Below are 14,883 nucleotides of genomic sequence, written 5' to 3'. Positions count from 1 at the left end.
TTGATTTGACATAGTCTTGAGAAAGTAAGAAGAAAAGACTGTAGGGATTGAAGGTAGGAACCTATAGGCCTCTGGAACCTTATGTAGACTAGTTGTTATCTTAGTGAATCCTCCAAGTCATACAAGGTTGGGAATATTACCCTTATTTCCCAGCTGAGGAAACCAGGAGCTATAAAATAATGTGTGTAGAATCAAGTAACCAAGTAACTGGGAGTGAGAGATGTTCCCCAGGCTATCAAGTGGTGGAGCAGAACTTCAGCATAGGGCTTGTTTTTCTAAATTTCCTGCCTTTTTTTTCCCCCAGCACAAAGGGTTAAATGAAGACATGGAAATTATTCACTAAAATTCAGTGAGAGCAGGGTGAAACTTGGGCATTGAGAATATAATAAAAATCACAGAAGCTCTTTAAGTAATAGGTGGAACGGAAGATCTCACAGTCCCTCAAAGCTCAGAGAATCTGTGCCTGTGGAAGACGCCTTCTATGTGCAAGCGCAGATCTCTCAGAAGCTTCTCAGGGCCTTTCCTCCTGCTGTTACAGCCTCTGGTGCCACTAGAGTTAAATTCTCCTTACTAAATCCAGGAAAAGCCACAGCTCTGGGCCACTGAAGGGGTGTCTGTTCACAGAGGCAGCAGGTGTCCATTTTGTTGCTAGGTGTTTGGCGATGAGGTGGCACGCTTTGGGGATACTTACTGGGACTTTGACGTAAAACAGACCCAGGCTCAAATTTGGGCCCAGCCAATCAGCAGAGATGGCCCCTTGGGCACTGTCTGTCTCACTCTGTTTTCCCATCAGAGGGATGTATCTGAAGGTGTTACATCTAGCACATGCTCCAGGGTGCTTTGCTCCTGTCGTGGTTCATGCTTCCCCACCTTGCTGTTTGGGGAACAAACCTTTGTGGATTTTGTTCAGGGATCACCTTTTGTGGTCCTCCCACAAGCCAAGCTAGCTGATTTTCTCTCTCTCTCTTTTCTGTCCCAGCAGAAAAGTGTGAATATGTTGATTAAGGCACTTGCCACATTGTGTCATAATAATCTGTTTAAAAATCTGTGTCTGTAAGAAGTCCTTCGGCTGCAAGTAACAATCAAATTCCAACTGGCTTTTTGGATGAGGAAATTGCTTATGTCAAGGGATGAAAAGCTAGAAGGAACTAGACTCCATCTCAGAGTTTAAGAGGTGCAATCAAGGGAAAGAGGAGATGGAGTGGTTTTAAAATATGAATGGAAACTCTTTGGCATGCCTCTCTTCAAAAGGTAGAGAATAAATCCCTGTCCTTGAGTGCAAGTTCCTCTAGATCCTCATGGTCCTCATCTGTCTAATGGGGTAATAATCACACTCACCTCCTGGGGTTGTTATCAGTAGAGTGAGGTCAGGCAGGTAGCATGCCTCAGGGAAGACAGTGTTTCCAGGAATGTTAATTCTGCACTCACAGGGACTCAGCTGTTGGCCAAGTAAGTCTGGGAAGCTCTGAGTTAAGCTGGTTGGCTGTAGGATTCCTCAGAGCCTTGAATAAGCTAATCTTATTGCACCCACCTAAGAAAGGCATATTATCAAGTGGGAGTTCTTTGGTATCGTTGACCCTAGAGTCCTACTTTGGAGGGCATTTTATGGGCCTGTGTCTACTGCCTTAGGTCTGTGTTAGGGGAGCCACATGTGGCCACCCGTGTCCTGTGGTGGATCCGTGGCTGGCACCTCTCCTGTTAGAGGTGGAGGGCAGGCCCTGTGCAGCGAGTGGGGCCCCACCTTTCCTCCTGCCCTGTGTGAGTTGTGTGTATTCCTTTTCATATTCTTTTTCATTATGGGTTACTACAAGATATTGAATATAATTTCCTGGGCTAACAACAAGTTTAGTTAATTTATTTTTTTGTGTGTTTGTTTTTTGGTTTTTGTCTTTTTTTTGGTGGGGGGAGGCAATCAGGTTTATTTATGTATTAATTTATTTTATACATATATACACACACACACACACACATATATATATTTAATTGCAGTATTGAAGATGGAACCAAGGACCTCGTACGTGCTAGGCACATACTTTACCACTGAGCTATATCCTCCCCCCATTTTTTTTTAAATTGAAGTATAGTCAGTTTACAATGTTGTGTCAGTTTCTGGTGTAATGTTTCAGTCATACATATACGTAACATATATTCCCTTTCATATTCTTTTTCATTATAGGTTACTACAGGATATTGAATATAGTTCCCTGTGCTATACACTAGAAACTTGTTTATCTATTTTGTATATAGTAGTTAATATCTGCAAATCTCAAACTCCCAATTTATCCCTTCCTGCCCCCTTTCCCCCTCTGGTAAGCATAGTTTGTTTTCTATGTCTGTGAGTCTGTTTCTGTTTTGGGAGGCTCCTTCTTAAGGCAGAAAAAGCTGTGGGTGAAGGAAGGGAAGACCTTTGAGCCGAGGCTTCAGACTCAGGGCTTATCTGTCCCAGCCGCACAGCTTTGGTACCCACAGTGTGGAGTTAGTTTGGGATTCCCAGGGCTGTTGGGCCACCTTGGGATGAGCAGAGCCTTTGAGTGACAGTTCTTGGTCTATTTTGGGGGCCAGATGGAATCTTTGATTCCTCTTCCCAGAGAAACACAACCCACACTTACACAGATATAGTATCCCTGGCATTTGGGGTAAAACCCCTTAGATTAGGGTACTATGAGATGGCTCTCTTTTCATTTCCTTTTTGGGGTCCCTGTTTGGTGTTGCCTTCCTTCCTTTTAGGGCTGCACTCGTGCCTATGCCCAAGACAGAGTGATGGTGAGACACAGGGGTTACCAACCAGTTCCTCCATCTGTGATCCCCCATCCTGGTGGTGACAGCACAGGTGACAGGGACCAGAGCATGAGCTTCCCTCATCCAGAGCCTGGGATGGGACAAGTCAGGCAGGGCTAGAGGATGGGGGATGGGGAGGAGAGGAAAGGGATGGGGAGGGAAGAGGAGAGAACTTGGGGAGGAGGAAGAGGGAAGAAGGAGAGGATGGAGGGGGTGAGGAAAGAGACCCAAGGAAAAGGGGGAGGGGACGGGCAGGTGGGAGGCAGGGGGCAGAGGGAGCAGGGGTTCCTGACTAGGGGGCATTCAGCACAGGGTGACATGTGAGTGATGCCCGGTGGCTTAAGAGGGAAGAAGTTGGTGGCCTGAAAGGGAGGGAGACAGAAAGCAGGGCTTTTCAGGGCCCAGTGCTGCCGCCAAAGGCCTCTGGGTAAAGGTTTACCTGAGTGTGAAAGGGACGGGGGCCTGGCCGAGCAGCAGCTCCTGGGGCTTCCAGGGATGTGAGGGTGGCCCCCCAGGGGCCATATGTTTGGAGCAGAAAGACTTTGGCACCAGAAGAGGGGACACAGGACAGGATGTTTCCAGGTGGGGGGCCCCTCCAGGCATCCCTGGCCATTGTGGGAAGGGGTTGCTTCATACAGGGGCTTGGAAAGACCTTCTCCAGGCACCCTTTCCCTGTTCAGTGTTGTGAGCCTGCCAGGGGTGAGAGAGAGGGCAAGCTGGTGGCATATCTGGGCAAGTGCTGTCACTGGTACCAATTCAAGTTTTTAGAAAATCATACTGTTTCATACTTACCACGTGTAGGTCATGAATAGATTTTTGATGAGGGTGACCCTCCCTGTTGGCTGTCCGGGAACTCAGGTCTCCTGGGATGCCAGATGTCCCATGTTAAATCTGGGACAGTCCTGGGCAAAGCAGGGCAGCTGATCGCCCTAATATTAATTTGATTTCACAGTAGCTCTTGAAAGAGGCACCGCATTTACCTCCACTTACAAATCAGGAAATGGGCAGGGAGAACAAAGTTCTGGAGGCCACAGAGCCAGGGGGTGGGAGGGCCTGGGTCTGGAGGTAACTAGTCTGGTGTCTAAGTGTGCGCCCCCAACCCCTCCCCTTTGCCACCTGGAACTTGGAGGCGATACCAGTGTGATGAACGTGCTTTCTGAACAGTGAGCCAGGATGATGGGGGCCAAGGGGGTCACTGGTCTGTAGGTCCCAGTGCTTCAGACAGGCCTGCCTCTCCCTAACAATTAAGATATAAAGGGAAAGAAATACTCCTATTTAATAAAACTGAAATTAAAAGGTGATAATAGAAATAACTCCACAGATAAATAGATCAAAATATATTTCTGTTAGGACATCAAAAAAGTTTCCCATCACAGAATGCATGCACAGCAGTAATGAAACAATGTAACCGCAGTTTAGTCCTGAGCACAGAGTAGAGCTCAGCTGCACAACTTTGGTCACTACAAGTAAACAGCAGCATTTAGCACAAACTGCTTACCATTCTTTGTTAGTAGATTAAGGTCAACTCCATTTTCTGAAAAAGTATTAATAATCCTCTCACATCTCTTTTCCATTACATTAAAAGAGCTTTCAAATTCAGGAACCCTCTATAGACTGATACAAATACCAGGCAAACAGATCACAGTTTGACTAACATTCTTGACATGTTTAAATATGTAAATCATCTGAACAGTAAACAGTGGGTTGCATTGTATTCCAGGTGTATTTTCTGACTGTCACAAAAGCAGACATCTTAATTTGAAGGTGTTTTTTAATAGCTAGGCACAAAAATCCAGCCACAATAAAAATGTGAATCAAGCAGTATATCAATTACAGGCTATATATGCATTGGTGAATATTAAAATTAAGCACACAGGATAGTATACAATTTTATTAGAATACCATTTATATTCAGTAGTTGGACTCAAATATATTTCCCAGTTAATCCCATTCACAATTTGGCCTAATAAATGCAAGATGACATTTTCTGTAAAGAACTTAGTGTATTATCACAGTATTCAATGACTATCTTCATTCATGTTTTATAACTGGTGATATCTTCCCCCAGATCTCCTGTGTCAGACATTTGACCATCTTGCAAATTTTGAGCCTTCCAAATTCTCACAGTTCGATGACTACAAAATAATAAATTAAAAACAAACATGAAAAGAGGTGGAAAGATAAAGAAACAAGTTCTTTGACTTACTTATCATGGAAACATCTTCTGAAAAGTTCTTTAATAGATGTAAGTAAAATATACATTGTCCTATAAGTATATCAAACAGTTACCCATAATAATGAAATTTAAAATAGCTCCTATTATCAAGGGCTTACTATGTGCCAGCATTGTCACTATGTGCACCTTACATAGACGAATGAATTTACTTCTCCTTGCCTACCATAAGATACAGATAATGCTATTATCCCCTATTTACTGATGAGGAAACTGAGGTCTAAAGAAGTTAAGTAATTTGCCCAAGATCATAAAGTAAGTGATAAAGGCATGATCTGAATCTAGGCAGTCTGGCTCCAGGACCCTGTCTCCTAAATATCACACTGATATGACAAGGTCAGAGGTTCTTAGGCATAAGAGCCCAGAGTAAGGTCAGAGTCCGGGGGCCGGGCAGGGACTCCAGGGAGTTGGTGACTCTGTCAACAGTCAGGAAGGGTTATGTTCTGGTGGAATCAGCAGAAGCCCACAGGGAAAACGAGGCTATTAAGAAGTGGACCACCACTCTGCCTATCAGAGAACACAGAGGATGCAAATTTTTTCTGAGAAAACTCATTTTTGTTCACCCAACATGTGGGTATTGGGGACCAGTCATTAGACAGTCACATTTTTCTGCCATGTCTCTCATGGCTCTAAAAAGGGAGAGTTGCTTTTCTCTGATTTCCTAATAAATCCAAAGCAGAAAAGAAAGGGTTGCCATGGAATTTTATAGTTAAAAAGCATTTCAAATGTTATGCAGTCCATTTCAAGGATAACAAACATTTAATGACTTGTCCAGTGTAACACAGTGGAGCACAGAGCAGAGCCTAGAATCCAGGGTTTCCAGTTCTTAATCAATAGTCTTCTCTCCTGTAAGAGTTCTCATCACGGGAATAAAAATCACCCTTTTTTCTTTGTTCTTTTTTTTTGTATCTACATCAGATGATGAATGTTAACTCCTAAATTTATTATGGCAATAATTTCATCATACATGTAAGTCAAATCATTATGCTGTACACCTTATACAGTGCTGTATGTTAATTATATCTCAATAAAACTTGGGGACAAATAATAATCTCATCCACCTACACAGCACATGCACATTGAAAACAGTAAGGGGCTATCTATGCTCATTCATTTACCCATTTATCCATCTCATTTATCCCATTCAACCATCCACTCAGCACATTTTCACTGAGAACTTGCTGTGCTTTAGGCACTATTTTAGGTGCCTGGGATAAACATAAAATAAACAAATAAATAAAAAATAGAATTTTCTGCCTTTATAGATCATACTTTCTAGCAAAAGGAGACAGACAATAAACAACAATAAATAATTAGATTATAAAGTATATTAGAAAGTGATAAATGTTATAGAAAAATAAAAGAGCATGGCAAAGGGGAGCAGGAATATCAGGTCACAGGAACAATCACAGTTTTAAATAAAATGGCAAGGTGATTCTTCTTGAGTAAGTAAGAACTTAGAAGGTCTGAAGGCAAAGCATTGCAGGCAAAGAGATCAGCCAGGACAAATGCCCTAAGGCTGGAATGTGCCTGCTCTGCTCAAAGACCAGCAGAGAGGTGATTGGTGTTGTCAGAGGAGGAGCCCAGCAGAGGGCACTGGAAGGTGGCATGAGAGAGAACAGATGCTCAGAGGGCCAGGCCCAGTATGGACTCGTCTCTACATGAGATGGACAACAACCACAAGCTTGTCAGCTGAGGAGAAACATGATCTGACTTGTGTTATAGAAAAATTATTCTGGCTTCTGTGCTGAGAAGAGACCACATATGGGCAAGGGACTGTGTTTAGGAGGCCGCTGTGGTTATCCAGAAGCTGATGGTGACTAGGGTCAGTGAGGCAGCAAAAGACATGGTGAGAAGTGGTCGGATTCTAGATGTAATTTAAAGGGACAACACCAACAGAATTTGCTGTTATGGAGTGTGAAAGAAAGGGAGGAATGAAAGTTTCAGGTCTGAGGAACAGAGAAGATACAGAAGCCATTAACTGAGATGGAGAAGGGTACAGAGTGACCCTCAGAAAGGTTGGGAGTTCAATTTTTGGCATATGAAATGTAAGATAATCACCACTACTAGTCAGGAGAGAAAAACTTGTGCCAGGTTCTCTCTCCTGTTGTAAACAAAGTGGAAACTTGAAAAAATGGAACAACTATTTTCAGACACTGGGCAATGGGTAGTTCAGGCATGTAATCCCTGAGAAAAGGGGAACAGAGAAGGTAAGCTCTGTGATGGACTTGGTTCTGGTCCTGGAAGCACTTTCCAGACTGCATCAGGGGGCAGGGGAACCAAACAGAAAAATCACAGAATGGGAGGTGAAGAAATAGTAAGAAACACCTGGGAAGTATGAAGTCATTGGAATTTGCAAGATCAAGTAGAGAAGAGGAGAGAGCATGCAAAAACAACTATGGAGCTACGGGGAAAAACTCCCATAAATACATAGAGGGCCTCCAATGTCTCTGACTGAAGGCGAAGCTGCACATGAGCAACAACTGTAAGGCCAGGCCAAACACCAGTTACTAGTAAGTATAAGTCAAACGACTCCCAAGGTGCACTGAGGGCTGGGAGAGGCTCAGGTTCTGACCAGTAAAGCAGAGAGTGTCATCACACACCTAAGACAGTCAATAGGGATCCAAGAAGAGCTCAGAACAAGTCTCAGAAAGATGAAGCTGAGCCACAAGTAACTTAAGTGCCTGGCAGACAAAGCCCAACCCTCTCTAAAGGAATAAAATACAGTCCTGATGCTCCAACACAACACTGTCATGCTCAACAGTCAATAAAATATTACTTGACATTGAAAAGGAGGAAAAATGAGACCCATAGTCTTAAGAAAAATCACTGACAACAGATCCAGGAATCAGATATGGTGGAATCACTTCTACAAGGACTGGGGATTACACAGTGCCTCAGTTTTCCCTCCTGTATAAAGGGATGATGACAATGCTCCCCTCCTAGGGTTCTCATGGAGACAAAATGAGTTAGCACCTGAAAGCTCTTAAAACAATGCCTGGCGGATACTAAGCCCTGTACACATGTTTGTTAAATAGCAAACACATAGAACTAATTTGAAAATAGCCAATCTGATTTTATTGTCTGTTTTCCTGATTTGAAGTTATGTGGTAAATGCATCTGCACCGGATGCACCGGGAGTAAACTGAGGGAAATTTCAGTTCTTCAAAAATAACACTGGGTCATGGAGGAGAGGAACTGCAGCACTCTCACACCTCACTGGACAGGCCTCAGGGACGCACAATTCTTCTATAGTCTTATCTTAAGTGTCCTATGACTTTGAGGGGTATTAAGTTATTTCCAGTAAATTGTCAAGGACACAACAAGTTTCCAAGGGGATAAACAAAAGTGGTGACTCTTAAGAAAGTCACGCATCTTGGAAATTGCATCAGTGAAGCACCAAAGTAAGCACCTTAGAGAAACACAAAACAAATTGGCTTTGATGTTCTTTAAAGATGAGAGAAAGCAAATCTAAATGAAGAGGGATTTGAGGAAAACATCACAAATAATAAGAGGCTTCAAAATAAAATCAGAGTTATCATGCACTTAGGATAAAAGAATCAAGAAGGTGCTTAAGTTAAATTAAGTAACGTGATTGGTGCCTGAATGACATAGGAAGGTTTTCAAGATAGACATTCAGGGGAAATGACATTTTATTTGAAGGAGACAAGCACCTCATGCTACAGTACATATGCTCTCCTTTCCAAAGTGCTTATACACATATGATGTTATATGTACAGTCTCATCTCTAAACCTCCTTCAAGCACCTTCTTAAATGTCATGTTCCCAGTGAGGTCCTCACTGACCACTCTCACTGTGCAATCCCGCCGCCCCCCCAATACTCTCTCCCTTGCTTTATTTTTCCCCATAGCGCCCATCACCAACTGACGTATTTTACTTATTTATTTTCTTTTCATCTCCTTAGAATAAAACTGGGGTTTGTTTATGTTTTGCTCACTTTGCTATTCCCAACAGCCTAGGACAGTGCCTGGCACACAGGAGACTCATCATGAAAGAGCAAATAAGTTAATCAATCCAGCCATCCTAAGAGGGAGGGAGCAAATATTAATACCATGTATTTTAAAAGAGGTGGGAGAGGTAAAAAGAGGTTTTTAAAAAATAATCTGTTCTAAATATGAAGAATGGCAAGTTTGTCAACTTTCTGCAGAAAAAAAATCTGTAGAAATTAGTCACCTATGAATGACTAAAAAATACTAAAATCACCAGAAGAAGATCTGGCAGTAGACTTCACAGTATAAGCAGAGAGCTGATACAGGAGTAACATTATTATCATGTGCCTGGGGAGCCTGAACTCAGAGCCCACAATGGACCTCAGAAAATAGAAATCAGACAGCATGGCCAGCCATTAGAGTGACTGTAATAAAAGAAGGATTTTGCATGTTCTACATTCCCAGATATTGACAACTTACAGAATTTATTAAATCTGAACACAAGCAACAAATGTAGAGAAAGATCACACAGAAAAAGTGACTCAGCTGCAGTAAAAGTGTGGGTGGAACTAACACCTATGGCTTTGCTGGGGCCATCATGACCTTCTGTCTCTCTGACGGGCACAAAGTTATCCACATTCCAGAGTTTCAAAATGCCCCCTCTGCAGCCACTGAGCAAAACCGGGTGGCCTGCCACCATTCCCGGGCACAGACCCAATCCTTATGTGCGTTTGGAACTTGCTGAGAGAAAAAAGAAAAATTATCCGCATAAGAGGAGCCTCCCAAACAAAATTTTTGTATGAAAACAAGTTACAAATGTTTTTACTGACAAAATTCAATATTTGGAACACTGAATTGGCCTGGAAACTATAAAAATCAGTTGATATGCAATCACTCTTAGTGATTTAAAGAAATAAATCTATAATTTGCTCTGCAATTTGCCTCACTAGTTATCATCAGTCTTATCAGTATTAAAGAGCTAGAATATTAAAAATCTATAGAATCTAAAAGACCTGGAAAGTATACAGGATTTTTCAAATATCACTTCCTCTTCAAAGGAGTAACTATCTCACCTTTCTCTAACACATAGTTTATGCACGTTTGAACACTTTAACCTGGTATGCTCTAGGGATTATCTCATAAAATCACTGCCCTAAATTTTGAGCAAGAACATAGAGGCCTAAAACTTTCTGTTGAAGGCTGCAGCTAAACTATACATTTCAAAATGAGTAGACAATAATTATAAGCTCAGACATTATGATCATACTTTATGCATAAATATATTTCTATGCATAATATAGAAGTTACATCCAAGAATGTATATCTATAAAAGAAATGCTTTTGAATGTAATGTCTGCATCTGTTGCCAGGTTTTTTCTATCAACATTCAGGCTACTTGTTCATTTGCTTTCCATCTGGTTGTCACAGGAAAGTGACAGCAACAGCAGGACAAACGTGCCCACATGAATAGAAGAGAAAACTGGAACCTGAGAACAAGTTCATGTGTTAAATCATTTTTTCCTCTGGGAATTAAGGAAAGCCACTAATATTTGATTCTACTGACAAAATGCTTCAACCCAACCACCATTCTACAGGAAGTGAGAGAACCACCACTCGTGGAGGTATGAACATGCTCCTGCAGAGGAGGCACCATTTACACTGCTCTGACTTGAGCTACACTTAGATTTCTTTGGACTGTGCATACCTAAAGCAAAAACAAAACAAAATGAGAAACTGTAACTGCTTTGCTCTGAGACTGATTTAATTTAATAAGCAAATGCACAGGGCAATCCCAGATCTCCCAATTCTTATCAGGGCCTATTCTTATCTAAGAGGTTATCATTAAGTGTTGAATGTTGCCCTTTTCATAATTAATAACTCTGGTGGGTAACAATGAAACACTCTTGAAGAGGAAGACCTGACTGATATCATCTTTAAATGATGAAGTTATACTTAGAGGCTCTTCAAGTTCTTATAGAGAATACTGGTGAATTTGAAGTACCCAGTCTATCCAGTGCATTACCTGTAGAAGGTCTTTTTGAGCCAGATTCCATTTCTTGATTCTATTGTCTCTGGACCCAGTAAGTAGGTTATCCTCTTGTATGGTTAGTGCTTCAATGCCATCATAATGAGGGGGCTCGAAACTGTGGGTGGGACTCACAGTTCCAAGAGCCCCTTCAGTTACATCAAACATCTAAATGAAAGCAGAAAGAAAGCAGTCATCCTATTTAACTTACAAATAAGTACCCATATGTGTTCATTTATTGAGATACATGAGATGCATATTAACCAGACATGATTTGTTTTGTTGTGATATTTGACTAAGTTAATTTAAAAAACCTGCTAAGAATGACTCAGAATGAACCTGAGCCCATTTTCACATTACTTTTGCTTACATGTTAGGCATTTAAAGGTAACAATTTTTTTCATGTATGAGTGCACAAATGGTATGTTCAATTCTAAAAATACTGAATATCAATCCAGTTGCAGTTCAAATAAGTGACATGATGGTTATTTCACCACTGTTAGGTACCTCTCCTGGTGGTCATCGCAAATACCCCAGAGCTGCTGTTAAGAACTTTTCACTCCCTTCAGTTGCCTTCATCTCTCAGCTGTTGACCTTGTAATGTTCTGCAAAGGCTAGTGTGATCAAAAATAAACTTTCTGGACCCTCCTTCTAGTTAAAAAATTTCCTTTTATCCTCAAACATTTTTTTACTCATTCCTTCTTTTCAGTTGCTAAAGTGTCCTTACTTCTTTCCAAGGTTCACATCTTTGATCTCTTTTTTGTCTGATTCATCAATTGCCACCCCTTTTCTGTTCACACCTTCCCTCTCCACTGAGCCCATCTCCTAAGCATTTAAACACACTCAAGTCTATAGAATACAGAATCCTCTCTCCCTAACCACTCTCTTTTCAAGTCACTAACCCATTTCTCATCTCTTAATCAAAGTTCCTTGAAAAGGAGCACGTATATGCTTCCTAGCTCTATCACTGTATTCTCTTTTATTCCCGTTGGTTCTTGTAGGATTCCCCAAGGCTGAGTCATGTCAACTTCTTGCTCCTTTGGCCGTGTCAACTACTCTAACTCCTTGAACACCTGCTTCTATCTGACTGGCTCTGAAACACACAGTCTAGTTATAGCTTATCATGAGCCCTGGACTTGTCTTTCAAATGGCCTACTGGGCTTCACAAGGAAATCCTCAAACTTACCATCTCCAGAATAAAACTATGCATCTCTCCTCATCTTATCTGCTACTTGTGTAAAACCTGAAGCCCATAATATGTTCAATATAAAAGATGGTGATAATGGGACTTAAGCAGTACTTGGATGACTGAGCCAACAAGTCTTTAAAATCCCTCCCACTTCTATGACAAGTGATCATATATGTATAAATACTAAGACAACAAAATCAGGAACTATGAGTGAGGAAGATCAGGGAGAGGAAGCAAAGGCTAGAAATGAGAAAACAGAAAACTGATTAAGAAAAAAGAGTCCTAGGTGTATCCAAATACTTTAACTCTATCATTTAATAGGAGAATATATTTCAACAGCTCTATCACACACACTTTGATGTAATGACCCTTGGAGCCAGTGATGATTCGATCTTGTCCATTGGAAATCTGATCTACAGTAAGACATGTAACAGGGCTAGGTGTCCTGTAACTTTCCTGTGGACTGAGACCTTAAAAAATAAAATAAAAATAATTTTGTTTGGAAATATTTCTTAGCGTGCTAAGGCTAATCCTCAACAAAAATAATCTATATTCTTTGATAAAACTGCTCATCATTTTCTACTTGATTTAACTCCACCTCTATACAACTCTGTTCAAATTAACAGTCAAAAACTGGCCAAACTATGATGGAAGCATCAGGAGTACTAAACAAGTTATTCCAAAGTGACTAATGTGATTCAGGTAGTAAACAAAAAGGCACCAAAAGTCCAAAAACTTGCTACAGGTTAATTTTAACTCCCACCTAAGTCCAGGTAAACTTTAACCAGTTAAATGTCCACACATGTTATAGACATATGACTGATGTTATCAGACCCAGTGTGAAATTGGATTAAAACAACTACATCACTGATATAACTAGAAAATAACAATATGGAAAATGTAAGGTTATTTTTTACACACATATATTTTCATATATACACATGCACGTATATGTACACCCATCTTATATACACATGTGTACACATATACACACACATGTATGGGCATTATGTGTGTACACATGTGCAGCAGTAAATAGGTAGTCCATTTCATCAGTTATTTTAAAGATATGAAAATGACCAGGAATGTATCTGACTGGTAGGAAAACACATGATGTCAATTATCCAGGGGTGACAGTGAAACTTTGTTTCGTAGCCCTGCCTCAAATCAAGCTGATGGGATGCAGAGATATATTTCACTTCCAGAACATTACCATTTCTTGACAACTTTTTTCTTAGTTACTTTTTAAGATGAATCTGTATTTAATCATGTTGCTGAAATCAAGCAGGTTTCAAAGGATCTAACTCTTCAGCAGAAAAGAAATTGTAAAGATTTTCAAAAGCTGATCTTCTCTGCCTCATGTTATGACTAAGTTTCTTCCTCCACAGTACTCTGACTCCAAGAATAAACCAAGTCTTCCTCTCTTTCCTAATTTTCTTAAACAAGCAATCTTTATTTTTCTACTTTTCATTTTTAAAACAGTACTCAGGGCTGTGTTTCTTCTTTCTCTTTCTCTCTCATTTATTTATATATAAATTAGGTTTATTATACTTTTCAGTCATGCATTAAATTATTACAAGCTATAACTAGTTATTCTGAAAATTTCTAAAATAAATTTCCCTTTTATTAACCACTAACAAATTCCTTCTAGATTGGATTATTACCTGAATTTCCTGAATTGCAAACTTAACTCAGTATCCTGTAATTGCTTGTTCAATGGCCTTTATCCTCCATTATGAGATGAGTTCTAAGAAGGTGGACCCCACGTTTGTCTGGCTTAGTCTTTATCCCCAGTGTCTATCATGGTGTTGGTACAGCATCTGCCATAATTGATCTTGAATAACTATTTGTTAACTAATAAATTGATATTCTATTGCTCCCAAGATTTAAAGAACTAAACACTCAAATGAAGGATAAAAGTTCATACTTCAATTTATCCTTTTTCTCTTTTTACTCACTTCATCTTCTTAATACTTCATTTTTTACATATATTATTTCATATTCACCAAAATCCTGTGAGGATTTATGTGCAAAGTTGTAAAGTTTATAAACTGAAAAACTTGAGATATAAGATGCATGACTGATGTTACAAAAAATAATTCTTTCAAAGGTGCTGATGCCGGTAGGATGAGAGTCTGGGTCTCTTCTTGGTAAACAACACAACTGGGAGACATGTATTAAGGAAGGTTGTTTTCCTTCATATACATTTTCCCCAGCAATGGAGATTAAAGAAGGAAAATCATGAGTTTGCTAGTGAGGACAGAAGAGACATTTAGGAGTTGTTGTTTTCAACAGAAAAGCCTAAGATTTTATATTAACTTATGGGGTTATAAAAATTAGATTTAACATGCACTAATGATGAGTGAAAAATACATTTGCTGTATGCAAAAAATACATTTTCCTTTAAAATTCTGCCTTTTAGGATCTCACATTCTGACCGCATTTCCAGAAGCTGCATAGAGGAAGGTGCCAGCTGGGTTCAGTGCAACTTGACTGATCTGGTTTCCCCAGAAGGAATAGCAACTGTCTGGCTGGTACTTGCAGAACAAGCGTCTCCAAGAGGAACTTGACCTGAAGACCTTAACAGAGATGAAACAGCAAGATAAGTCACACTTCTGGATAACAGTTAGGCTTAGAATTCCTTAAATTCCTAGGAAACTGGCTGCAGACAAGATCTGGTTACTGTAAGCACCTTACTTAGCACAGC

At 40.4% G+C, this 14,883-nt stretch overlaps 1 protein-coding gene across 15 annotated transcripts in view; it reads right to left on the bottom strand.

Annotated features, from left to right (window-relative positions):
• The window catches only part of LOC140688680 (uncharacterized), a 73,625-nt gene that overhangs the window by 40,516 nt on the left and 18,226 nt on the right, over positions 1 to 14,883 (bottom strand). For 5 of the 15 annotated variants that reach the window (XR_012063382.1, XR_012063381.1, XR_012063384.1 and 2 more), the window contains 3 exons: positions 14,607 to 14,755; positions 10,985 to 11,155; positions 4,101 to 4,913 (listed from right to left, as the gene is read on the bottom strand). The exons of 7 other annotated variants lie outside the window; for them this stretch is intronic. The gene's annotated coding sequence lies outside the window, so the exon portion shown is untranslated. Of the gene's footprint in view, positions 1 to 4,100; positions 4,914 to 10,984; positions 11,156 to 12,530; positions 14,505 to 14,606; positions 14,756 to 14,883 lie in introns of those variants that run through there. 3 more of the 15 variants (XR_012063383.1, XR_012063389.1, XR_012063388.1) reach the window with 3 other exon arrangements.

This window comes from Vicugna pacos, chromosome 23 (assembly GCF_048564905.1).
Source record: "Vicugna pacos chromosome 23, VicPac4, whole genome shotgun sequence".
In the NCBI taxonomy this organism is placed as follows: Eukaryota; Metazoa; Chordata; class Mammalia; order Artiodactyla; family Camelidae; genus Vicugna; species Vicugna pacos.
The sequence above is the reverse complement of the archived record's forward strand: the minus strand, read 5'-3'. Positions and strand labels throughout refer to the sequence as shown.